The 26,561-nt window shown below is 42.0% G+C and overlaps 1 long non-coding RNA gene across 1 annotated transcript in view; it reads left to right on the forward strand.

Annotated features, from left to right (window-relative positions):
- The first annotated feature begins 16,393 nt into the window (after window positions 1-16,393).
- Window positions 16,394-26,561, forward strand: part of LOC146576191 (uncharacterized) — a 46,992-nt gene continuing 36,824 nt past the window's right edge. Inside the window, exons 1-2 of the long non-coding RNA XR_014892225.1 lie at window positions 16,394-16,491; window positions 16,812-17,495. This is a non-coding gene — a long non-coding RNA (uncharacterized LOC146576191). The remainder of the gene's footprint in view (window positions 16,492-16,811; window positions 17,496-26,561) is intronic.

Genomic DNA, 26,561 nt, shown 5'->3' on the forward strand with positions numbered 1-26,561 from the left:
AAGTTAATATTATTTGTGCTGTATATATATATGATGAAGTTGCTAAGAGTCATTTTGATCACTCAATTTGATCCCATGATAAAGTAAGTGAAATAAACAACCTAGAGCTCTAAGGCAGACCAAATGACCGAGCATCTCAAAGGCAGAGCTCAGGCGCACTTTAGAGGAAGCTCATTTCTGCCGCTTGTATCTGTGATCTCACTCTTGTCTGTGACCTGGAGTGGGCACTCTACCCGGTGGATTGCCCACCCTGTTCTGGCTGAGAACTATAGCCTCAGATTAGGAGTTGCTGATTTCCATGACATTCATTTCACACACAGCTGCAAACCAGTGTAAACTGGGGGGGGGGCTCAATTAAGCCATGGGACCAAATCTCTCCAAACAGCAGAGATGGGATCCTGAGACCATAGACACCACACTCGAAACTTTGGCTGTCCTTATTAATTCTGTTCATAGATAATAAGAACAAATTGATGAAAAGCACAAAACTATCTCTCCGATCAGAGTTCTTGCTGGCAGTGCAAACCAAGCTCTCACTAAAGCTGTACAGGGACCAGCAACAACTAAAACAAGTAAAGCAAGTCAGGTTTTTACAAGAAACAGAAGTAATTATACTGTAAGTGTACGTAATTTTAAGTGCTGCATTAAACTTTCCTTGTAATTTAGCAGAAAAACAAACAGTATTTCCACATCTTACATTATGGAACCATGCCATAACTTCCAGGGATTGTACAGTAAAGGAGACACAAACTGAGGTTGAGAGTCAACAACGTGCATTCCTCAGAGACCTTGGTCGGTACTGACATGACAGCATCACAGATTTTATGGAGAAACAATTTTGAGCTTTGCGACCTGCTGTGTTATTCTGCTGGACAGAGTTATCAGTACACTGTGGTTATAGAGGAACAGTACTCAGAAAGTCTGTGGTATTTTTAAGATTCTCCTTCTTACTTTGAAGTCTCTCCATATACATCTGATCTTCTGCACATCGCCACTCCCAGTGTACTCTGAGATTCTAGGGGTTGAGGGGTTGAGGTCATTTTTACCTAAAACTCAGCCCTTTCTAAAATGTCATACCTCAAAAATAGATACACTTATTGTGAAGAAAATAAAAGTATCCCATAACCATATAACACATGATGAGTCTGGATATGGAATGTTATGACAACTTCACTCATTGGCAAAGGCGAGGCAGTATTTCTGTTAATGAATTTCTTTTAATTAAAATAGCAGTCTGTAAATGGTCTTTTTGCATCATCAACATCCCTATTAACATAATCACTTTGCCATTTATGGAGTCAGTTGTCAACAAGTGTTCAACTTAAAGAGGGATTTCCACCAGGTGTGGTTACTTGTGTGTTTAGCACATCATGCTGTGTGACAGTATACAATCTAGGACAGCTAATGAGGTCTTAGCTGTAATTTTAAGGCTACCTGAAAAGTAACAAAAGTTGCAAATGGTCATTTAGCATGTTTCATAAGAAGATTTTCCTATTTTTATGTAGTTGCATTGGCTAAATATGCATTCATATTTAGGATCATTGTCCTGCTGAATGAGGAAATGTTTTCAGGGCATTTTTGTGAATTTGTGTACATAGAATATTCTTCAATTGCACTCATGCTATTTAAAAAGGTATGCATCTGGCCAACCATCAAACAAGCTTTCAGCCACAATGTGAAGACGATTGAAACCTGATATTACATTTCCTTATTTCCACAGAGGAATACACCCCAAAAAAGCAATCAGGATTGGAAATTGATCACAGAAACCTTAACTGGAATGCCTCCAAAAGCTATTATTTCATCTAAGAAAGGTAAACATGTTGACTTATGTTTTAGTCCTCAGCCAGCTAGTTTTTTTCCTCTCTTTCTTGCTATTTCCTGTTACTGCTAGACATTTTTTCCCATTTTTTTTCCCGGGTCACTACAGCGGCATTTTCCCCCCAATGAGCTCATCCAGTCTTCACAGCTTTATGTGTGGTGTTGAGTTCTGATTCAAAGCAGGTCTGTGAAAGAATAATATTGCTCTGTTTAATCCCCTTCTCCACCTCTGCACATTCTCCATCCTACAGAACCATAGGAGTGTGCCAACAATAGCACCCCTCCCTTCTTCCTTCACTCCCCGCCACCTACTCTGCTCTCTCCCAGATAAAGTCAGCGGAATGGGTGGCAGGTGTTTGGGTAAAACACCATGTCCACGGGATAGGAAGTATGGGCATGACTTGGCTCAAAAGAATTCAAGTATTGTGGACCAAATGGGAATGTGTATGCAGACAGATACATTGCTGTCATCTGCAAATTACTTACTGTTAAGTTTCAATTCTAGAAACAACCATATTAAAATATATCACAAGTGTGAATATTCCATTAGAAAAAAAACGTGTTGAAAGGTATCACTGGGCTTTGACTGTTTTGCTTAGCTAAATTAATTTCCTCCAGGTGCGCTAGTGGAGCTCGGCAAGAGAAGCATGGAGTTCTTTGTTTTCAAAATCTGTTCAACTGCACTTTTACAGCAATAGCAGCACCGCTCCAGGTTCACTTAAGTTTGGCAAAGCCCTAAAAGATCGACTGTGACAAGAGAACAGACCATTTGTCACCTGTTGCTGCTCTAAGTCACGATCCAGTCTGCATCAGTGCTGAGCCCATTACACATGCCGTCTAACAACAGTTACCTGTTGTTTACTTTTGCTTTTAATAGAATGGCATTGAGAATAAGTGACATCTGTGCAACCTCGGTTTCAGATAAAACAATCGCATAAAGATGCTCTTTGGATTAAAAGGCTTTTACAGTTTCCCTTCATTCACATTGTTCGAATGTCCTGGCACTGTGAAACGGAACAGTTTGCTCTTCACTGTCATAGGGAAAACCCAGCATAGCTCGAGAATGAAGTGAACTGTTTTGAAAAAAAGGCTAAGGCTAAGGTTTTGGGAGATAACAAGAGTATGTGGACATTAGCTGGATTTACAGAGATGAAATTTAAGGAGGGCATGGCCTTTTGTCCAGTGATTATATTCATCGTGTTTGTACAACTGTCAGGAATGTTTATGAGGATTCCACTAATCTGCTAAATCTCTTTTAGTATTGTACTCTTACTGATGCACACCCAGGCACAAACACTCACAGAGTCACACACCTTTTACTCATACCTGCTACCATCAACAACATAACAGCCGTTACCTTTTGTTTTACCCCCCATCCCTCCTGTCTTTCCCTTCTCACCCTATTGCTTTCCTTTGCTTTCCTCTGCTCTCTGCCTTTCCGTGACTTGCTGTCATTAATCTTCCCTCACTAGGGGCAGAAACTTGACTGTGTGCCAGGAAGCGTTCATACAAAGCCAAGACAGCAATCCAAAAACAGAGCCGCTTTTCTTGTTTCCAGAGCACCACGAAGCTCACACTCATGCTGCCGCGGCCCTCGGGGCAGCACTTCTCCACACAGCAGCTGTAAGTGCCCTTAAACATTCACACCGAGCTTAACAATATTTCTGTATACACATGCAGGTTGCCACGTATGAGGTGCATACCTTTTTGTCACAGTCACTCATGATTCTTTTAATCCATGTCCATTGTGATGAGTATGATTTTGGTTCTATGCATTTCTCAGTCAAATATTTCAGCAGACTTTGTCCACTGATGCACTTCGATCTATGTCCTTTTTTTTGCTACAATAATAATTAAGCTTTATTCAACATCTCATGTTTAACGCTTGATCCCTGCATATTCGGTTGTTTGCATTTATATTTAAGATTAAAATGAGTATGCCTTATTTGTGTTCTGTATTTTTCAGCCAGTGATGACCAGTCTGGGAGGTGAGCCAGAGTTCACCTGGCTGACTGGGGTTTAGTAGGTAAACCAATCCTTGACATCATCCTCAGTGTGTTGGCAGCAGACTCTGGACTTTGTGTCACAGGTGGTAATTGTGCATTGCAATGCTTGGGAGAAGAATGAGTTGTAATTTCAATGTTTGCCCCTAATAAAAATGCAGATCCTTCACCATCATAAAGAGCTACTGTGAGGTTTATAGTCCATTGTAAGCACTATAAATGCCAGCCAGTAGAAAGAGGTGCGACACCCAATGTTTGTTCTGCGTGTGTGTGTCTAATATATATTGTATATCAGTGGCTTACTCTCGCTTATGTATACATCATCCCTTTCTTTATTAATTTATTACAACCCAAACCTCTAAACCTACACCCACTGATTCCTAAATTATTGTGAGTGATGATACTGTGACCTCCACATTGTTGCAGTATCTCATCTTTCAAAAGTAGTGCCCCATTCAGCCCCTATAAACCACACACACACCAAAACACACGCATACTTTACTTCTTAGAATATATCATCCAACCTTTACAACCCACCACCACATACTACTTAACTTGCCCACTTCTCTTTACCCTTAGATCTGTTTTCCCCTCAAACCCACATTATCTCGCAATATGGTTGCGCAGTTAAGTGCTGAGGGTGTATTTCAGATTGTGGGAAATATATACAATGCTGCCACAGATAGGGTTTAGTTGTGCTTTGGCCCTGGTGTTATGTTTCTCTTAAAGTGTCTTTTTCTCTAACACTTTGATAGCTAGCTGAAAGACAGGATTTTATAAGTTTAGAGTTCATAAAAACAAAGACGCATTCATTTTATATGCAGATGCACAACATCGCTAAGGTTGATGTAGACAGGGTCTGTTATCTTATGAGTCAGAAGTGTCGCTTTGTTCTTTTGTTGTATTTAAATTTGACGTGCATCGGTGGATTAATTCATTCTTTTTAAACTCTCTCCGGACTTTGAATGTGCTAAAAAACACTTATTTCAAGAACGACTACAGCATAAAATCAATTTCAAGCACGTTGAAAGCTGCCGTGGACTCTTTCTCTGTTGGGGTTCTGAATATAGATTTAAGGGGCATACGTGTTAGAGGCACATAATGGTTTAAACAGAAATCAGGGGACACTGTATCTACCCAGGGGGAGGGAGAGTATGCTTTTACTCGTGGACTGTGATGATCCTCATGTGTGCACTGAGTCGTATACAGTAAGCGTGATATATCACACAAATTATTGCTACTTGACTTCTTAAATGCAAAGATAACACAAACCCTATGTAATTATTTCTTGAAAGGTGGGCTTGCAAATGAAAACCTTCAAATTGTTCAAACAAAACTTCCTTCTCTCTGTGTTTCATCTCTTCTGCCTAAAGCCAACAGTCAGTCACTCATATTTCCCTGTATTTGCCTGCAGGGAGAACACATTAACCTGCCTCTGCTGTCACGCTAGCTTACAGTTGTGTGAGTCAGCGTCAGCAAGTGAAATTGGACCTCGGCATACCATTCTCACACATCAAAGGCGCATGCTAAAGTGACTCCATACGCTGAGCCTCCGTGGCATGGTGTACACAGGACTCAAAAGAACCAGTCGGGAAAGAAAACAAAATGTTCTGAGGTCATTCAGTTTGCGGGAACCAAAAGGGGACAAGGGTGACAAAATAAGAGCTAAAGCTAATTATACTGATACAGTAAATCATAGTAAATGTTTACTTTTATTTTGAAGTGGTTGTTAAGATATATTTACGATTCAGAGCAAGAGGCCATGTTCCTTTTAAATCAGTAATGCGAAATATAGTATAAGAAAGTGGTGATTATGTCATAACAAAAATGAAATATGGCTTTCTAATTTTTGGTAGTTGGAAATCAACTCTTTTTAGGGTTTTTTTTTCTGAAAATATGCACCAATGATGACAATCACAACACACTTTTTGCTTTTTATTGTTGATTATTTTTTTGTATTCAGAGGTGCTTTGCCAATGTGCTTCTTTTCTTCTGCTGGAGCGTGCCAGAAAGCAGTCATTATCGTCCAACACAACCCTGTTATTAGATGACTGGCTTGTGGGGAAGACTGTTTGCAAACAGCTGCCTGACGTGACCAGAGAGAAAGTGACACAGACAAACAAGACAGCAACAGAACACCCTGAAATTTGCCTTTGTGACAGCTTTCTCTATTAATAAAACATTGGAAAAAGTAGAAGTGCAGCACTCACCAAATTTAACAAAAAAAGAGAGAACTTTGATAGCAGCTTTCATTTGCGTGACTTTCTGTCAAAATTGCATTAGCCTTCTAACTTCTCAAAAAAGCACAGTTTGTATTATTGGCTAATTTTATGGATACATACTGAAATATTTCCCACATGATGCGGGTAATGAAAGGGAACAATGGTTCCTTGAGGTGCCATGTGGTACACATTTACAGAGAAAACTTGTTTCACTGTTTAGTTACCACTTTGTTGGTCTCCCTCCAAGCACACCTTGGGGTGTGAAGAAGGACAATACAGCCCTTTCACAGCTCTGACCCAACCATCACACCTATCCAGGACGGGGACAAAAGCAATTGTTCGCAATGAAAGCAGAGAGAGAGACAGAAATGAACTTAATATGAAACAATGGACTCAGATGGCAAAAAATATTACACAGTTTAAGTTACAGGAAAGGTGGTGGATTGTAAAAATGTGTGGGAAATTGAGAATTTCTGATATTTTCCTTTAGAGTGTTTGTGCCGTATTCAGTGGTCCAGTGACAAGCAGCTGTGGCTGTAAGAAATATCTATTTAGTCTCCTGCACCAATTGCTTCATATCCCCTATCAAACAACCCCTTTGTGTCACTGTTTCGTCCAAGCACAGTGAAACAGTGAGCTGCATTGACGAGATGCAGACAGATTATCTTGTTTGAATGGCTTTTCCAGAGCAGCAGAAAGGCCAGAACAACAATAGGTAACTTGTTGTAGGCACAACAAATCTAATATTCATTTAACATAGCCTTGTTGTACGCTACCCGTGGGGGCTGCTCAAGCTGGTACAGTAACTGTTTGTATTTGCATAATACACTTCACCTCTGCAGGGCTACTAATTGGGCTGGTTGGAGGGAGCCAAAAGCCCCTGATGAAAGAGAGCAGCAGGCACAGTGATCACAGGAGACAACAATGAAGGGATTGAAATAATTTATTTTGTGGCTGTATGGGACTGTCTTTTCCTCTCTGACAGTCTGACTTTCCCAAATACAAAAAAGAGCAGACAGGGGTTGCCTCACAGCATGAAGGTCCCAGGATCAAATTCACCTGTTGGCTGCGGCTGTTCTGTGTGAAGCTTGTGGGTTCTTCCTGGATATGTTTGCCTCCTCCCAAAGCCGTAGCCATGCATGGGGTTGTTTAACTGGTCATTCTAAATTGAGCGTAGGTGTCAGTGTGATTGGTTGTGTGGTCCAGGGTGCACCCCACCTTTTACTGCTATGACAGCAGTAAAATGCTGCGATGCTGAATTGGATCAGGAGAAAAAAAACTGATAGATGGAGGCAGGACTCAGGTATTACATTTATTTATCAATTAATCTGAGAGAATCCTGAATCTTTGTTCATATATGATCTAAGCATACTGGAGAACAGCGATGTGTATATGCAGTTGTCTCTCATGTGTGAACTTTGCAAGCACTTTTGGGTTTGTTACTACGCAGCATGTGAGTATGTGTACAGACATGCACGTTTGTGTGGGTTTCGCATTGTGTGTGTGTGTGTGTGTGTGTGTGTGTCCTTGACATGATAAAACGATTCTCCTTTTCTCTTGCATTCATTTTCAGTGATTTCAGCTCTATTTGATGCTGCTAACATTGGCACAGAGGTTTTGGTTTTCCCCTGCTTAGCCATGACGGTCATTAATCATGGATCTTCGTGTATCGGAACCTGACAGGACTTTTCATAGCTTCACAGTTTGTGGTGAAGTGCAGCTCAAAGGAAGTGCGTGACTGAGGTTGGCAGTAGTACTAGAGCTTGAGTCTGCAGACCAGATTTCGACTTGTTTTATTACCTTCCCCAGGAGTTTAAGTTTAAGTGTTGGATCATAATCATTCACGCACACACCAATAAATATTTTGGAAGTTATTCACACATATTTTTGTATGTCAGTAAAAGCTGTACCAAAACTATGTACAACACCTGAAACAGAAAATTGAAGGTTACACAAGTTGAAAGCGGTTAAAACAGTATAATCTCTTTCTGATTTAAATCAGTGAGAAATCCTTTTTTTCCCCCCTTTTCTCACATTTTGGATTGTCAAATCATATCACGATGGTGGTGCTCAGTAGCATTGCCACCTCACAGAAAGCAGGCTCTGGGCTGTGTTTTCATTTTCCCCTCACTGACCGTACACACTTTTTAAGTTAATCTAAACTGTCAGTAGATGTGGTTTTCTGTCTCTCTTTTATCCCTATGATGGGCTGGAAACGTATCCAGGGTGTACCCCCACCAATGCAGATTATTTTCTAGTGTGCCAAAGGTAATTTTGTTGGTATCGATATTACCAGAAGTGACAGCAGAGCTGGCATGTTCTCATCTTATGAGTCTGTGACAAAATGCGGTTCTTGGAGCACCGACTATCGTGGAAACTAGCAGAAAGGCAGTTTTGCGTAACCTGGCTGGCAAGCTTTAGCATATGGTGCCAACTCTAAGGGATGCAGTCATGGGATGTGACATGCATGTAGTTGGCAATGAAATATTAAATATTAAGTGCTTGTATATTACTATCTAACCTTAGATAAATTCTTGAAAGCTGCAGGCAGAACCATCTAAGAGCCTAGACTACTCTCAGGAGGATCTTGGGGTTTTGTGTCTTGCCCAAGTAAACTTCAACACACCAACCCCGTGTTTATCGGTCTCCGGTATCTGAGACTTTGTTGTGGCCAGTGTGATTCCAGGAGGAATTCTAGTTTTGATTCTGGCAACATTAACTTGAATTAAAAAAGCAAATTTACTGAAATAAGTCTTGTTGGTTTTGTCCATAACTTTGAATTGAATTGAATCTTAATTTTGAACATGTTAAAAAGAAATACAAGCACATAGAAATAAAAAAGAGACAAACTTCATGTAATGTAACACAATATTGCAGGACAAACTGGTTAAAAAAACAAATACAACAAACAGGAAGGAACAACACAGACAAAGGAGACGAACGTTCAGTAACAAAAAACGTGTGTGTAAAGTGTTTGTGAAACTGAATGTTCAGAGTCAATCAGATATTCAACCAGTTTCTCGAGCAACAGAAGGAAACTTCATGTCCTCTATAGGAAACAGGTGCTGAGTCAGTAAGGAGAGGAATTTCAGAAGAATGGGGAGGGAAAGGTAGCGTGTCAGAGGGTGCATGAGCGAGAGACTGAGAATGAGAGGTGTGTGGTAAGTGTGTGTAAAAGAGAGTGTGAGTAAGCCTTGGAGCTGAGGAAAGAACAAGGGGAGGAGACTCTCCGGGGATTGCGTGCGGACATCAAATGTTTACCTGTAACAAAGAGAAAGGGGAAGGTGTAGAAGGCAAAAAAGGAGAGGAAAAAAAGGCCGTGGTTTACAGGGGTGGGCGGGGACCCAAAGCCTAAAGCATGAGCTTCGCACGCAACTTAACAATACTACCTTTATGAAGACTGTATTTCATTAGTCAGTGAGCACACACACACTCACATGAGATAGCGTTGGTGTTATACATGCCCACAAGCACACACCGACACAAGTCGAGGAATTTAACAGGAATAGATAAGTGGTGGCATTTACACTGCAGCTCTCCTTGTCACACAATGGAAAAGGTTAAGGAAGATCAAAGGCACTTAGATTATTTTAAGGCAAACATGGGCTTTTTTTAACAACAAATGGGACAAAATAACTGATGCCATCTGTGGAACAGCTGGAGTTTCTGTTTGGCAGAGATATTTACTTGCGACTGTCCAAGCTCAACCCAGAACTTCTCAAAGCAGATGTTTAGCATTCCCACACATTCCAGACCCTCCCCATAGTTACCCTGTTCATTTCTTTCCCTCTATAATTGCCCAACAAATCACAACAAAATGAGAGACAGCTTTTGTTGCTGAAAGTACAGAGAGTGTCAGTAATTCACCAATAGGCGACCCCCCTTTTACTTTCTTTGGGGGTCTCTCTCAATCTGCAATCTACAGTATCTGCATGACTCTCCGTGTCAAAATTGCCTTATCTGCAACGAGAATAAAAAGGCTGGAAAAACATGGGTTGGCGTAGAACTGATAACAGATTACTATCAACAGTCACGTCATGTATTTACATTGTGTGCTCTCAATTATAGACCCTTAAAGTGACACCTCTGAATAATCTCTCTACGAATAACATTCACACCTATTAAGACATGTTTTTTTTCTTTTTTTTTTACCATTTATATTATTATGACAGTGTGTTGTATATTCCCCTTCATAATACTGCACATACAAAATATCCTCAACACAATTAGAACTTTTACAAAATCCAACATTTCAACTTTTTGGATATAATAATATCAGGGGACTTCTCATAATATCAGGGGACTTCAATCATGCCTCACTGGACTCCACACTGCCCACCTTCACCCAGTATGTGACCTGCCCAACCAGAGTCAATAAAACACTGGACTTACTGTATGCCAATGCAGAAGAGGCATACAGTTCATCACCTCTCCCTCCCCTGGGCAGATCTGATCACAACCTGGTGCACCTTGTCCCTGTGTATGAGCCCTTAGTGCGCAGGGAGCCACCAGCCACCCGCACAGTACAGAGATGGTCAGAGGAGAGCGAGGAGGCTCTTAAGGATTGTTTTGAGTCGACTGTGTGGGAGGTGATTTGTGATGACCACGGTGAGGACATCGACAGCCTTACTACATGCATTACTGACTATATAAACTTCTGTGTGGATAACACTGTACCTACCAGGACTGTACGGTGTTTCTCCAACAACAAACCTTGGATTACCCCAGAAATTAAAACCGTCCTCAAGCAGAAGAGGAGGGCCTTCAAATCCAGAGACAAAGAGGAGTTGAAAAGGGTGCAGAGAGAGCTGAGGGAACTGATAAGGAATGGGAAGGAGAGCTACAGGCAGAAGATGGAGAACCAGCTTCAACAAAACAACGTTGGTGAAGTCTGGAGAGGCCTCAGAACCATCTCGGGCCACAAACAGCAGAACTCTCTGCCTGGGAGGGATGTGACGTGGGCAAATGAACTGAATCATTTCTTCAACAGATTTGACTCAGCCATGAGGCAGTCTGCAACATCGGCTGCAGACTCACCCACCCCCACTGCTGCTGTTCCACCTCAGACACTTCACACCTCCTCTATTCACCCTGCTCACTCCCCCCCACCCCCAACAACAGCATCCAATACACACTCAACACAAGGCTCCAGCCTGTCTCTCTCAACCACCCAGGTTAGGAGGGAACTGAGGAGGATTAATGGCAAGAAGGCAGCGGGTCCAGATGGCATCAGCTCGAGGGTCGTCAGGTCCTGCGCGGACCAACTGTGTGGGGTGATGGAGCACCTCTTCAACCTGAGCCTGAGGTTGGGAAGAGTTCCACAGCTCTGGAAAACCTCCTGTGTTGTACCAGTGCCAAAGACTTCACGCCCCAAGGACCTCAACAGCTACAGGCCGGTGGCTCTGACATCCCACCTGATGAAGACCCTGGAGCGGTTGGTCCTGGCTCAGCTTCGGCGCCTAATAAGCTCATCACTGGACCCACTTCAGTTTGCCTACCAGCCTGGCATTGGAGCGGATGATGCCGTCATTCACCTCCTACATCGTTCCCTCGCTCACCTGGAGACCGCTGGAAGCACTGTGAGAATCATGTTCTTTGATTTCTCCAGTGCCTTCAACACCATTCTTCCCTCGGTTCTAAAGGACAAGCTGGTGAACTCTGGAGTGGACCATCACCTCACTACCTGGATCCTGGACTACCTCACCGACCGACCACAGTATGTGAGGACTCAGGGCTGTGTGTCGGACAGGGTCGTCTGCAGTACGGGGGCCCCACAGGGAACAGTTCTGGCTCCGTTCCTCTTCACCATCTACACTGCAGACTTCTCCCACAATTCCACCCAGTGCTTCCTGCAGAAGTTCTCTGATGACTCTGCAATAGTCGGCCTCATCACTGATGGGGACGACAAGGAGTACAGAGGTCTGACCCAAGACTTTGTGGACTGGTGCCAGCTGAACTACCTCCAGATCAACGCCAGTAAAACCAAGGAACTGGTGGTAGACTTCCGCAGGCACAAGCATTCTCCACTGCAACCACTGAACATCCAAGGTATGGACATTGAGGCTGTGGACAGCTACAGGTACCTTGGTGTTCATCTGAACAATAGACTGGACTGGACTCATAACTCAGACGCCCTCTACAGGAAAGGGCAGAGCAGGCTGTACCTGCTGCGGAGACTCAGGTCGTTTGGAGTGGAGGGCCCACTCCTGAAGAAATTCTATGACTCTGTTGTGGCTTCTGCTATCTTTTATGGTGTGGTCTGCTGGGGCGGCAGCATCTCTGCTGGGGACAGGAAGAGACTGAACAGGGTGATCCGAAGGGCCAGCTCTGTTCTAGGATGCCCTCTGGACCCAGTGGAGGTGGTGAGTGACAGGAGAACGGCGGCTAAGCTGTCATCCCTGTTGGACAACATCTCCCACCCCATGCAGCAGACTGTGACAGCACTGAGCAGCTCCTTCAGTGGGAGACTGCAGCACCCACGGTGTGGGACGGAGAGATTTCGCAGGTCTTTCCTCCCCACTGCTGTCAGACTCCATAATAAAGACTTTAACTGATCAAGCACACACATCCACACATGTGCAATAACACTAAGTGCAATAATCCTTTCTGTCATCGTTGTATTTTTACTCAGTTGTATATAGTATTTGTATTTGTATTCTATTTTTATCTTATTGTATATTTATTTTATTTTATTCTACTGTATATAGTATTTTATTTTATTCTATTCTGTACAGTTGTGTACTGTATTTATTCTTATCGTATTCTAATTTTTGCCTCATAACTTTTGCACTGTCCACTTCCTGCTGTGACAAAACAAATTTCCCACGTGTGGGACTAATAAAGATTATCTTATCTTATCTTATCTTATAAAAAAATCTGTCAGTCACTGCTCTGATTGGCAACTTGCGTGTAAAAGGCAGAGTTGTTGGGATTTAGCTCAGGGCGCCTGCGGTCAGCGCAATATGTGTACTGTAAATAATTTGGCTGTGTATCTCGTGTGATTGTGTGAGCAGGGAGGGAGAGACGGGCAAGCGAGCTACGCACACACTGGGATCAGGGCTTCCTCTCCTGCGAGTATCAGCAGTCAGAGCGCAAGGTACAATAGGGAGCATTGTTCACCTGGCAGGCCCCTGCTTGCCGACTCCCCCTCCATACCTGAGCACAGAGACAGGTGTATTTCTCCTAGTCACGCATAGCCCTGCCACACTCCCAGCTGCCTACACACTGCTTGCACCAAAATCTACCCCCCTGACCCCTCCCCACACACACAGACATTTAGAAAAGCATCCAGAGGAAAAATTTTAAAAAAGGCTTCATATGCTTATTCTCCAACTAGAGGTGTAAACTTACTCATAGTATTTCCCCTATTTGAACAATTTTAGCCTCACCTTCATTTTTTCCTGTTTAAAATTTTAAACTTCATGAGGGCTCTTTGTAGAGTCACCAAGCCAGAACTCATGCTCCTTGAAATGCATGCACAGGTATGCAGCTGCATGCTCCTTGGTGCTTAGTGTGTTCATAATTAGAGCTATAAATTTAGGTTTTTATAGACTAAGATTTGCTCTTTGACATAGAAACCCAATAAACCAAGACACCTGCAATGGTCAAACTATGCTACACGCCAGCAAGGGTGTGTTTCTCCGAATAAATTCCGCCTGTGTCCAGTGAAAGACTGAATGAGTCATATAGGCTACATGTCAGTGGTTCTGTAAGCCTAGTCCAGGCCAAAAGTTCATTTAATTTCTCCTCAAGTGAGAAAACTTGGTTGGGTAAACACTGGAACTCCAGTTACAGTTTGACATCTTAATGCAAGATGAGATGGGAAAGGCTTGAGCGAACTGATTTACTAAAATCTTTACGGTTAGCATCAATCAAATGAGGGGGTTTGAGGGGGATTGTGCCATTGATTACATGGTTTTCTTTGAAAGGCTCTCTCTTCCATAGATCTGACTCCCTAAGGTGCTGGAAGGAATCCAGCTCTATCAGTCTCATAGCACAAGAGGATTAGCTCTTTATCCTGGGTGATTCTATAGAAAAGAGGTACATGCCACATTGTGTCTCATTATGTAAAACTGGTGAAAGCCATTTTTAGTTTCACATGAGAAATTTTCACCCACTTCAGTGAGAAACCTTGCCTTGACCTCTGTTTTGCTACACTTTGCCCATTCCCACAGGCGTGCCAAAAAAAAAAAACAGACGGAAATCTGCATGTTGGCTGTATGTGAAATTACATGAGCTGCCAACATGGAATCTAACCTCATGTTTCCTGGCTGATGTTTACCCAATTAATTCCCAGGCGGATGTAGAAGTAATAACACTCATGAGAAGTGGGAAAGTGAGAAAATAAAGAACGGAAACCTAAGCAGACTAGCAATTTTGTGGTTACCAGAGAAACAGCATATAGTTATTGGGAAATATGTGTCATTGTGCCATCCACCCTGTTATTTCTGTAAGGTCATTACCATCCTTCCCCCTGTCCCCACCTGTGATCCAGCTTATATCCCTCTATAAGAGCAGAGGTATGGCCTTCAGTAATGTCTCTCTTTCAGTCTCATAGGCTCTTCTCTATATCCTGCTGAAGCTTAGGTACTCAGGGTCACATAAGGAAACATTTGTTCCCAGTCTGGTTGAATAGAGCCTTGTGTTGGAAGTAGTCAAAGAGATACAAGGGGATAGGACATCCAAACAGTCCAACACAAGGGCTCTGCTCTGAAGCCCCTCTCTGTCTGAGCTGGGCCAGTAATGAATGTGCTCTAGTCTTAATCACTCTCAGAGCACACACTGGAGATATGACTGACTCAATTGTCCTCGTCTCTATGTTTTCTACGTTGAAAGCAGAAGGTCATGAGGGTCATCGCTTTCAGTAAATATTAGATTTGTTTCACCCACTCCAGGTGATGGCGGCCTCGCTTGGCTCCTTTGCCAGTAGATTTCCACATATCATAAGTTTTACACTTGCACGACTGTCTGTGGGTGTACACTCAGTCTCGTTTCCTCTGGATTTTTTTTTTAATGCATTCCTCCTTTTTCCTCCCATCTGTGTGAGAAGCATTCAGCATGGGTTTGTGCTCCCTGGATATGATTATCCTTGTCACACCAATGTGGAAAACATTTGTGTGCACATTAGCACATACCTACAGACGCATGCTGGCGTGAGTGGAGACACGGTGTAGGAGGATGCACACAAGTGAGCATAAACACATTTGCAGGCTGTTGCACAAACAACCTGGAAATCCCACCCGCGCATGCTTTAAGGGGATACACTGAGAAGCAATGCATTTTCATTTGATTTAATACTGCTGTTCAGCTGGCTGCTGGCTTAACATGAAAGCTGGCACACTGTGTTTACATTCATCACATTGTTTTGGATAAGGGATAAACACCTCTTAATTACCCCATGGCAGATAATTGCCTCAACTAATACTTTAATTCAGCCTTGATTAATGATTAATGAGCTACGAGAAAAATTGTGGAAGAAGCACAGTGAACCAGATTAAAAAAGTGCAACCCTCCTTTTCTTTCTTTTTTCCTTTCTTCCTTTTTTTTAAAGGAAAGAAAAAAAAACCCTTCACACTGCAGCGGTGGCTTAGGAATGTGAGACAGGAATGCTGTTGAGTTACTATAAAGGGGGTTTGATCACTGAAAACAATGTCTTTGTGTTTTCGTCCCCAGCGCTAGTCACGCAATGCTGTGTGCGCAAACCTCCAGCAACTTTTCAACCCCTGCACACAAGAAAGCCATCAAGTACCTGCAATTGACAGAATCGCGTGCAATTCAGGTACTCCTGGACTGGACTGGATCGCAGCCAAAAGAACAAAGTAAAAAGTGGAATGGAACAGTGCCAGGCCCTGTGTGAATAGGAGTAATGTATGAGGAACGAAAGTATAATAAAGACTGATATAACTTCTACGTGAATATACTTTTTTATTTATTCATGGTTTTTCCCCTTTGGTTTAGGTCAGAGTTTATCAGCTTTACTCCCTTAATCCCAGCTTTGTTGTCACTTATATCCTCTCTGCTGTGTTTTAGTCATAAACACTTCATCCGAGTACTTCTTAAATATGATGAAGTAAAAAACACAACAAAATCACAAATAACAGCAAACATGCATGCAAGCTTTGACTCCACAGTCCACAGTAGAACAGAGAAGAAATGTCCAGCTTTACTTAGCTTCACCTTATTATAACTAAGTGGGCTCTGTTCTGATTTTGATCTGTGCTCCATTCCCGTGAATCCAGGCCTTGTTTTGAAGTTTGAGAGCGTGATCCCGGCAATACAAGCAAGCCTGGAGGTGGTTAGGACATGAAAGTGAGGTAAGAAAGACAAGAGATTCATTCATGGGAAGGTGATTCAAGGCACCGACATCTCTGTATCTCTGCACAGCTACAGATGATCATTATTACTCACACACACTGCTCACACGCAACCTGGAATGAAACTAACAGGTGATGAACGATTGCAACAGAGATTGTAACAGCTGATATCCATGACAGCTTTACTGATATTTATAGAATAATAATACTAATACTACTACTGCTAATAATAATAATGATAATATGATCTAATTTCTAATGCCTGTAACTGTTTTAAAAGTTATTTTAAAACTTTTAAAAGTTTAAAAGTTATTTCACCTTTACTTTGCTTTCATTATTTTAAGGTTAACCTGTGAAATCATTTCATTGCGTTCCGTGTTTTCTTTCTTTCTTTTTTTTGTCTTTAAAAACTGCTTTTAAGGTTTAAACCTGCTGCTGTTTTCCTATTCCAGTTAACTCCACTTACCGTCATGCATTGCGCATCTACGTTTGGTGAAAGCAGCATGTGCTGAGGCGCTCCGCACAAACTATGGCTCAGTGAAGCTGCGGCTCTTGACGAGAGCGCGTCGTGTCAGCAGAGACTCTGGCTGCAGCTGCCGCAGATACCATCATTGCGCTGGACCCTAAGGAGGAATCAGCATCTTCGAAAATAATCGTTCTGATTGCTTTGCTGGATTTGCCTGGGCGTAAATCGTTTAATGCTGGGGCTCTTTGGACGCATTAACGGGATTAATCGCGACATTGACAAACGTGGAGAAGTTATTATTGTTTTGTGTTTTTGTTTAAACGTGATCACGATGATAGCAGCTGATGGATTGAAAACTCCAGCTATGGATCTTTTCGCGTGTTATAAGGAAATGCTGACTTCAGTCTGGGATGAGTTTCTACTCCTGCCACAGATTCAGCTGCTGGACAAGTCTCTTGGGATATTTGGGATACACGCGTGGTCAAGTGCTGACATTTTCATAGATGGTTAATGTTATATGCTGATTTCGGAAATGAAATCTGTATTTGGTGGATTTCTTTTTTTTTTTTTTTTTTTGCACAGTTGGATATCTTGGATTATGTTTTGGAAGCTGTGCTCCAGTGGATGTCCAGTGATTTGGATAATATGTGCGCATCTCCTGATTCCGCAGGTATGTGGACAACGTCAATATAAAAACCCCAAAGTATGCTTGACCTATGGAGGTTTGTATTTATGTTATACATTCGCGACGTGACAATGCATTCAGCACTGTCTGCTTTGGCCAAAGGTTCTGTTCTTATCTTCTCAACACACCCACATGGGTGCCCATATCTTCTCTACCAAATTATAATTTATACTGAAATTCTTTTGGAAGTGGACTCATTAGGAACATACTTATACATACAAACACAGAAGGTGTGTTTCTGCTCATTGTCAGTTGGGAGCTGCGTATTTTGACAATGGAAGCCTCGCCAAACTCTCATTAAGTTCACCTGTTCAGTAGGTGAGAACTCTTCTTTATTATTCTCTAACATCACTACATATGCATCTGTAAATGTTAAAGAAGAGGGGAAATGGCTCAATTTAATATTTCACATGCATGTGTTGAGCACAGCCATTGGCTATGCACCTGCACTGCCGGGTGTTCACAGCCTAGAGAGCAATGACCTGTTATAAGTTGTTAAAGACCAGGTGCAGCTGAAATAAATCCACAGTGTGGATACAGTGTTCATAAAAAGGAGCAGGCCCTCCCACCGCTCATACAGTAACTCCATTCAAGGTGAGAGGAAAGTGCTTTGAGCACTATAACGTTGACCTCAGTGGTAGTGGAACACCTGTCAATCATATCTATCTATCTATCTATCTATCTATCTATCTATCTATCTATCTATCTATCTATCTATCTATCTATCTATCTATGTATATGTATGTATATGTATGTATATGTATGTATGTATATATATATATATATATATATATATGGAATGTAATTGGATTATGTTGAACCTACAGGTCCATGTGATCACCCAACTGATAAACATGCTCAAAATAGCGTGAGATAACCTGCTTTGCAAGTTAGCATGTCCATCTTTTACAAGCCTTGTGTGACTTAACGGCATTGCATTCATAATGGGTGCTGTGTGTGTGTGTGTGTGTGTGTGTGTGTGTGTCTTCCTTCATTTGCTGAAGCCTCCACTTTCACCTGTCTTCATCTTTCAGTACCCAGTCCTCTCAATCCCACGCACTTCTGTAGCAATGAAGAATTTCTCCTGTTGTGGTTGTGGGAGGGCACAGAGCTCCACTATATGTCCGTATACAGCTTAGAGCACCGACTGAGCACCCCTCTGTCCACACACACACACACACACACACACACACACACACACACACACACACACACACACACACACACACACACACCACCTCTATTAAAAATCTTCTCCAAACAAGACCCCCTTTCTCCACTGAAGAGCGACCCTCTGTCTAATGCCAAGTGACTCTCATGGCCAGCATTGACGGTGGGACACTTGCTTCACAAAAGGAGCTGAAGTGTCAAATAAACTCGGTCAGAGCCCCCGACACACAAGAATTCCTTTATCTGGCACCCTGGGAGGCAGACAAAGACAGACTTTGTGTCAGTGAGCAGGCCTTGACTAAACACTGGGGCTTTTTTCCCCCTTACTCCTCTTCTCACAACTTCTGCCTCTTCTTCCTCCGCCTCCTTTTGTTATTTAAACGGCAAAGCGGGAGCAATATCTGACCCCGGTTGTCCAGCATCTGTCCTGCGCATGGCCAGCATCACCCCTTTTCCTGTTTAAGCCCATCAAAAAATAAAGATGCTTAAATGGAAGCCCACGAGTGATCGGATAGACATCAAAGCAGCCATGACGCTTCAGCAAGTGTATTTCTTTTTCTGATTCTTTTGTTTATGTTTGTCATAGCTAAAAATAGCAGGAATTTGCTTTCTCTCAGTTTTCTGTGCTGTCATATGATATGTTTGTGGTGAACCACAGCAAAGAACCATATACACACACCGGGGCAAGACTTAACAACCCTGTATTTACTCCAATCAACGTTTCAGGAGGACCTTGTCATCACTGGCAATTGAGTTTCAGCTTCAAGTTGATTTGTGTTGTCGGGAATATAATACGCTAATCTAGTTGTTTCTATTTAGTAAGATGCAGCTGATGTTTATTAGACGATTAACACCAGTTTACACTCCCTGAATATAAATGTCACCTAAGCAAATCAGGGAGCGCGTGCACTGTTTCTACACTGCGGTCTGAAGCACATTACATATCTAATTACTAGTGATGGGAAAGGATCTCATGTAGCTCCTCACAGATCCTCATGTAGCTGTGACAGCCATGTGCATCAGACCCCTAAGAGTGCTATCACAGGCAGATAGTCCCGAGCACCATGCGGTTAAGGTAAACGGATAGAGTTCATGTGGTCGAGCGTGTTAATGGTGTGTTTATGAGCTTAAGCTGAGTGGTGATTTATCATGTCTAAACTCAAGGCCTACCTCAGCTCCCTGGCCCCCGATTGAGCTCACAGGGTGACAACACGCACTGAGCAGCATGACCTCCTGGTGAACTATGACTCAATGTCATGACTGCTTTTGACCACCGAAGAGAAATGGAAGGCAATAGGAACAGTTGTTATTCATTATTACACAAACGGCCCTCAGGATTATCTCATCCTGTCCTCAGGTTCAAAGCTTGAGACGCAGGAAGACATCCTTACATCATTAGTGTCAGATAAACACTTAATGAGCTCGAGAAATACCAGTCTTAAAAGAAAATGCTCCTGGTATCTTTTTATGTAGAGCACCATTTAAACTTTTGTGTGTGTGTGTGTGTGTGTGTGTGTGTGTTTGAATGGGCCCTAAAGTTTGTCTGAACAGGAGAACTGTCATTTATTAGTAGTGCGGGAACAATGGGGAGCTTGTCTCCGGGGTGGTGGGGGCCGGAGGGGGGGGGGCAGTGGAGCCAGGGGAGGGTGGCCTGAGATTGGGCAGCAGCCTCTGACCAAGAACAAGCCCCTGTCTGATGGAGAGAACTGCTGACCCTTCCTGAGTAAAATGGCACCTTTGTTTCGAGGTGTATGTGTTTGTGTCTATGTGTTTATGTGTGTGTGTGTGTGTGTGTGTGAAAGGGAGAAGGAGAGAGCTTTTGAAAAGCTGGAGCGCTTTATAAAGTGTTTTTCTTCTCAGGGCTTTTGGCAATTGTGTCTCCATATGTGCTGTCTCGTGTTTAAAATTTTGTGGTAGGAAGGTAGGAAGAGAGCGCAAATTGAACTGACACAGCAGCTAAACGGTCCAACATCATGTCATGTTTTTCTGAACGGTCCTCTCGTCTTGCTCACAGTTTCAAATTCGCAGAATATTCTGAAGTTTAGAAATCACGAAACGTCCTTCAAGAGCAGTCACATCAGAATGTGTACATAGCTTTTGTTAATAACACTGATAACACCCTGATGCTCTGACACCAGATCACCGCCTTAGATTTATTAGCTGTTTTTGGCGTCTTTTAACAGTCTGTGTGGTGCTTTCTTCCTGTAATGATCTCTCATAAGGGAGAGAAGTTGTTTGTTTTAAACATTGGGGCAAAGAAAAATTAAAGGGTGCAGAGAGGAGGTGTAAATGCTGGTGGGTAATGGCAGCAGATTGCTGATTTCCTAAAGGGAAACCACAACTTAGAAGGTGGCTCGTGTGTGTATATTTGCCTCAGGGTGGTGTTATCCTGGTGTAGGAGTTACCAGGAAGTGTGAGGCTGAGAGAGGCATCCAGCCTGTGCTTAGGTGAGAATGAAGAAGGTTGTTTTAGAGGAAGTAGCAAACCTGGGTGGAGGGGTTTTCTGGAGCGATGCCTGGGAGGTATGACACGAAACCTGACTTCTTTGGTTAAAAATTCCCAGTGCACTTTGTGTTTACACCTTTTGAAGTTACATAGCTGTCATATAGCCTGTCACTTGCTGTTATGTGATAAAAAACGGTATGTTTCCTGGAACTGTAATTGTGATCCTACTACCCCGTGGGCTTTTTACCTTTTGTGCATAAGAAAAACCACACTGACCTCTGCAGGAGTATAGAAGATAGAGTGTCAGCCCAAATGTTAAGACCAGAGAGCAAACAGTGAAAATGCTCAGCAGGCCACATTACAGGGGCACCTCTGTCAGCACGGGCAGACAGCTCTCCATTCTCACAGGATGCTCTACGTACCTCAAACTTGTCCCAAAGAGGAACGATGCTAAATAAAGACTCTTACTTTAATAGTAAAACTCAAATACAAACAGCCCGCTCTGATAGTTTGCAGTGTAACAATGATGACACTAGTTTAAAATGCATTTCTTTTAAAACAGACTTGGAGTGAACTTTCAGGTGCATTCTTAACCGTCCTTGTATGGAAAAAAAATCTGATCGAGAGTTAGAAATACTTTAAATTCCTGACATTTCTCCTTCAGTTTTCTTGCTCCTGTTTTGGAAGGAAAATTCCTCCCTTTGTGTTTTGCTCTCATAAATGTCACATTCCACTGAACCTGTGACCACGTTCCTCCTTTACTTTGCTGGGTGTGGGTTGCCATGGCTGTGTTTCAGCGAGTCACACCTACATAAGTAAGACAGAGTGGGTTTCCTTTCTTTTCCAGTTCGGTCTTTCATTCCTCTTTTCTTTTCTTTTGTCTCCAGTCGGGAGGATAAAGGAGACATTTTCAGTGTGAAGAGGAGCGTGAAATTTCCTGTGTGACCTCCCTGGGACACAGCAGAACACCAGGCTCCTCAGACCGCTGTTTATGTGTGTGTTAAGTCATGTGCTCGTGTTGGAGATCCGTGCAATTGTGAAAGCTTTTAGTTCCTTTAAAAGAGATTGAATGTCGTCAACTCGCAGTCGTCTCCACATAAAATGCTTGATTAAGGTTGATTGTTTGATACCTTTGGTTTTCTTGACGCATAGAGGCTCATTGCTGAATTCAAATTTTAGGCCTGATAAGTAGGGGGGCAGATGCTGAGCAGGCCAGTGTGTTGTGCTGTCAAACTATTACTTTGAGCCCTGACAGACAGGGAAGAATTTGCTTGCCAGTGTCACTGAACAGAGTCACAGACTTACAGCACCAAAGTAGTTAAATTGACTGCAAGCTGTCCTCTACTTGGGCTGTCATCAGAAGGCTTCAGTCAAATAAGCAGAGCCATTCATGTTTCCCAGGGGACTGATTTATTTTGTTATCTTACATTGGCTTAAAATGAAATCTGGGCTTCATAGGTGTGATGTTAGTAGTTGTGTAAAATAACACTGAGAGAATTGCTGTGCTGTAGTGCCATCTGTAGTCAAGCTTTCGGATTATCTTGATGCATGCCTTACATTCTGCTGCACTCTTGTGGTTAATGTGTGCAACAACATAATCCTGGTTTTCTGGCCTGCATTTCTTTCTGTGGCCACTTAAAATGTGTGGCGCTAATTTGGAACTTTACTCCTACCTCCGGCAGCCAGCAGAAGTGGAAGGGTTGCATCAGGGATGGCATCCAGTGAAAAATCTATGACACAACGAACATGCAGATCTGTCTGCATCCCTGTGGAAGAAGAAGGTTTATCCCTCGGGAAATTAGTTTTCATTAGGGTTTTTTTTTTAAGCTTTGTGGTGGTTTTCTTAGTGCCTTTTATCCAGCGAATTATGATCACAATATCTTCATTTATTTTGAAGAGAGAAAATCGGGGTTTGAAATCAAAGAGAGATTAAAAATCAATGACAAAATCATCATAATTACTAGTTAAATGTTTTTTAAGGCATTCAAAACATTTCACACGTCTGTGATTTTTTTTTTTAATGACTTTCAGGAGTTATGAAAATCTCAACAATGGCATTGTCACCTTAACTGATTAAAACTTCCAGTAATTCTGGCTCTCCAAACTACAGCTGGAGAGATCACCCTTTTTTGTTCAGACAACTTTGGCTTACTATGAGTTAGCATGCTAACAAACAACACTTAGAAATTAAACTTAATAAATATTTTCTAGTGGCTAACAACTTGAGAGTCTTTGATGATATCCTCCTACTCTTCTACCCTCTTTGATCACGCTGTGTGCTGAGGGTTCCAGAGTAGTAGGGGAGTACATGTTGAGCTGCTGCCATCAGATATGACACTGGGGTCCAGGTATTACTCATGCTTTGTGGGCCTTATGATTTGGGTGCCCCCTCGGGCACTTTGTGCTGTTTGTACAGCGTGTGATTAATCACCCACCACCACATATATATTTAAATGTGCAGGCTGCACTGAAAAAAGGGGGCATTTACAGATTGTGCGTTCATCTATAACATGTTCTACTTTTCATACTGTTACCTTGGTCTCCCATTGTAATGTACACTGACTACACTGAATCTATCTAATGTTCATCTGTCGTAGTAGTGTAAAAATCCATCTTTGAAATCTGATCTTCTAATTTACAGTGCTTAACAAATTTATATGACAGTCTGTCATAAAAAAAAAGGAAATCTGTTAAAATCTTGTTTGAAACTAAATGTTTTATTGTTTTTATTAAGCAAATGAGACAAACTTAAATTTGTTAAGCATTGCAAATTTAATTTTATGTCACAAGCTAAATAAAATGTAAATAGAGTCTAAAAAAATGATAAAACATAATAAAATAGTTAAAAGAAAATTAAAAAATATCATTTTGGGGACACATTCGCTTGCTCTCTTGTTTTTCTGTGCCTTGTGACGTCCCCCACACACTTCCTTGACTTCACCACTAGAGGTCACAATTGGATCTTTTCTGTGGGGTTTCTCAAGGCCCCACTTTCTATTTGTATTTTATTGTATTATTAAGTGTAATTAGATTACATATGTCACCTGTCACAGTAGATAAGCATGTTTCATATACAGTTATTACACCTCGCTGACTCTTCTGCCCTCGGTTTAACTGTAAATCACAGCAGAGCTTTCTTTCCTCTACTACAGCACAGTCATTAGTACAATATGTCCTCTACTGCTAGAGGTTGACTTTTTTTTATCACTAAAAGTGTTTTTAATATTTTTATACTTTTATACTTACAAATGCTTTGAATAGCATTCATTCACATCCTTCACTTTTCAATTTGTTGCAGTATTTGTAGAATGCAGTGCTGGAAGCTTCTGGTCTTGAATCTCCTGGTTGGCTGGGCCTTTCATTGTGGGTTTACGTGTTCTCCCTGTGGCTGTATGGCTTTCTCTTGGTGCTCTGGTTTCCTCACACAGTCCAGTGACTTGCTGGTGATTTTACATTGGCTTTATATATAGATGGAAGAGTTTATGGTGGTCATGTCTCTGCTTTATCCCTGGGATTGACTGAAAACTTTTCCAGGGTGTAACCTGCAGCTTGCTCTGTGACATCTTAGATGGGCTCGAGTCTGCATCCAGCTGACCTAACCTAAGATGGAGAAGGTTTAGGTTTGCTGTTAAGAAACTGAATGCATGGCTAGATTTGCAGTAGGTTTCCATTGCTGGTCCGGGTACATGCGACCACTAGGTGGCAATGTGGTAACATGAAATGTGGCTCTCTGTCTGGAAAATAAAAGCTAGGAAAGCTACTTTGCATGTTGCAGTGAACCTGTGATCTATGGAGTAATGGATATAGATTGGCGTTATTATCTTCTTATTGCCCCTCATTCTAGCTCATCTCCCTTTGAAGATCAAAGTGGCCGTGTGCCTCTGTGTGTACCGACACCGATAAAATCAGAGTGAAGTTCAATAAAGTTCACTTTGTACATCTGTCTCCCATGACCCTTTTCCAGCCCTGCAAGTTGCTGTCAAATTACAGGAAACTCAAATATGCAGCATTTTTGATTACTGCTATCAAGATAATCTGAACGATTTCAACAAAGTTTTAAATACCTGATAATTTGATAAAGTGCTGAAAAAAACAAAAACAGCCTTCAACGCCCACTCTGTCCTTTAGATTTAACAACTACTGAGCAATCAATTCATTCATGTACTTCAGCTCTGCTATAAACTTCAGACATTAACGAACAGAGAATGAATGAAGCGGAGATAAAACTGGCCTACTTCAGGAACAGGTGGGGCAACTTATGACAAAGTGACAGCACAGTCATTAGTACAATGCAAGTAGAGTTTTCATTCCCACGGGTGTCCCATATGCATGTGTCTGCGCAAATTGCGTGTAGGCCAAAGTCATACTTTGGTCTACACATCTTGCAGCTTTTGCATATTTGTAAAGGTGAAGTTTTCCATGTCCTCTTATTGTGTACATCACATTGTTGTACGTTGACCAATTTGCTTTAAACAAAACAGGTTTGAAACTATGCAGTTTTTCAGGTTAGATAAACCTGAAAAAGTTTGAGATTAGAGATGGAAAAGAGTGTCATGGGAACAGGTTTTAATCACAGGAGGATTTTTATGTGACCTTTTGGCCCTGTAGTGTCTTTGACGTGTCTCAGAATGTCTCTCAAACAGTCTGTGCATTCATTCTCAATGCAGTATGTGCACATGTGCAATTAGACATTTACTGTTGCATGCATTTGTGTATATGTAAAGTGTGTGCATTTTAAATGCAAAGCTGCAAGTCATGCACAAATGCACTATATCAAGTCATCCATAATCTACGGCCTATCAGATTTCTCTTTTTGAGTATGTCAGTCATGGAACTTGGACCTTTGACACTTTAAAAAAAAAGTTGAACACACACACTGAGATATGCAAAGCCTTCTTAACTTTAGTCATATTTCATGTACTGTAGGTCCTTCTTATCGCCTCATTTCTTTCTCACCAAAGCCTAAATACATTTCCAACCTGCGGGCTTATCAAAGCTGTTGACCATTCATATCTGTTCTTGTTGCATTTTCCATATACTTTCTGTTTATTCTCAGTGAAAGTGCAAACTTGTACTGCCCATATTTTATTTTCAGGTCTTTGTGGAAAGCTCGCTGACAATCGCACCTGAATTAAAACTCATTCATTCTCAGACAGTTGCTGTATACAACATAAGCAAATGATTGCAACACTGCTTTCAGCTGCTTATCTTTCCATCTCTTCTAAGCTCTCCAGAATTACTCATCTCTTCATAATAATCGATCACTGAAATCCTTCAGCAGCTTTTGATAACAGCTACTGCAGGCTAGCAGAGCTCAGAACCTGACCCGGCGTGTTCGAAACTGTCAGGCAGGAATCTTAGGAGCTCACTTGCCTTTACGGTAAAGATCTGTGTTTTTCCCCAAGCTGTTTACTGCAGACAGTTTGTTGAGGCATG

Source organism: Mchenga conophoros, linkage group LG4 (genome assembly GCF_057382185.1).
Source record: "Mchenga conophoros isolate Kocher_MC1m ecotype Shallow Benthic linkage group LG4, M_conophoros_male_GT1.1, whole genome shotgun sequence".
Lineage (NCBI taxonomy): Eukaryota > Metazoa > Chordata > Actinopteri > Cichliformes > Cichlidae > Mchenga > Mchenga conophoros.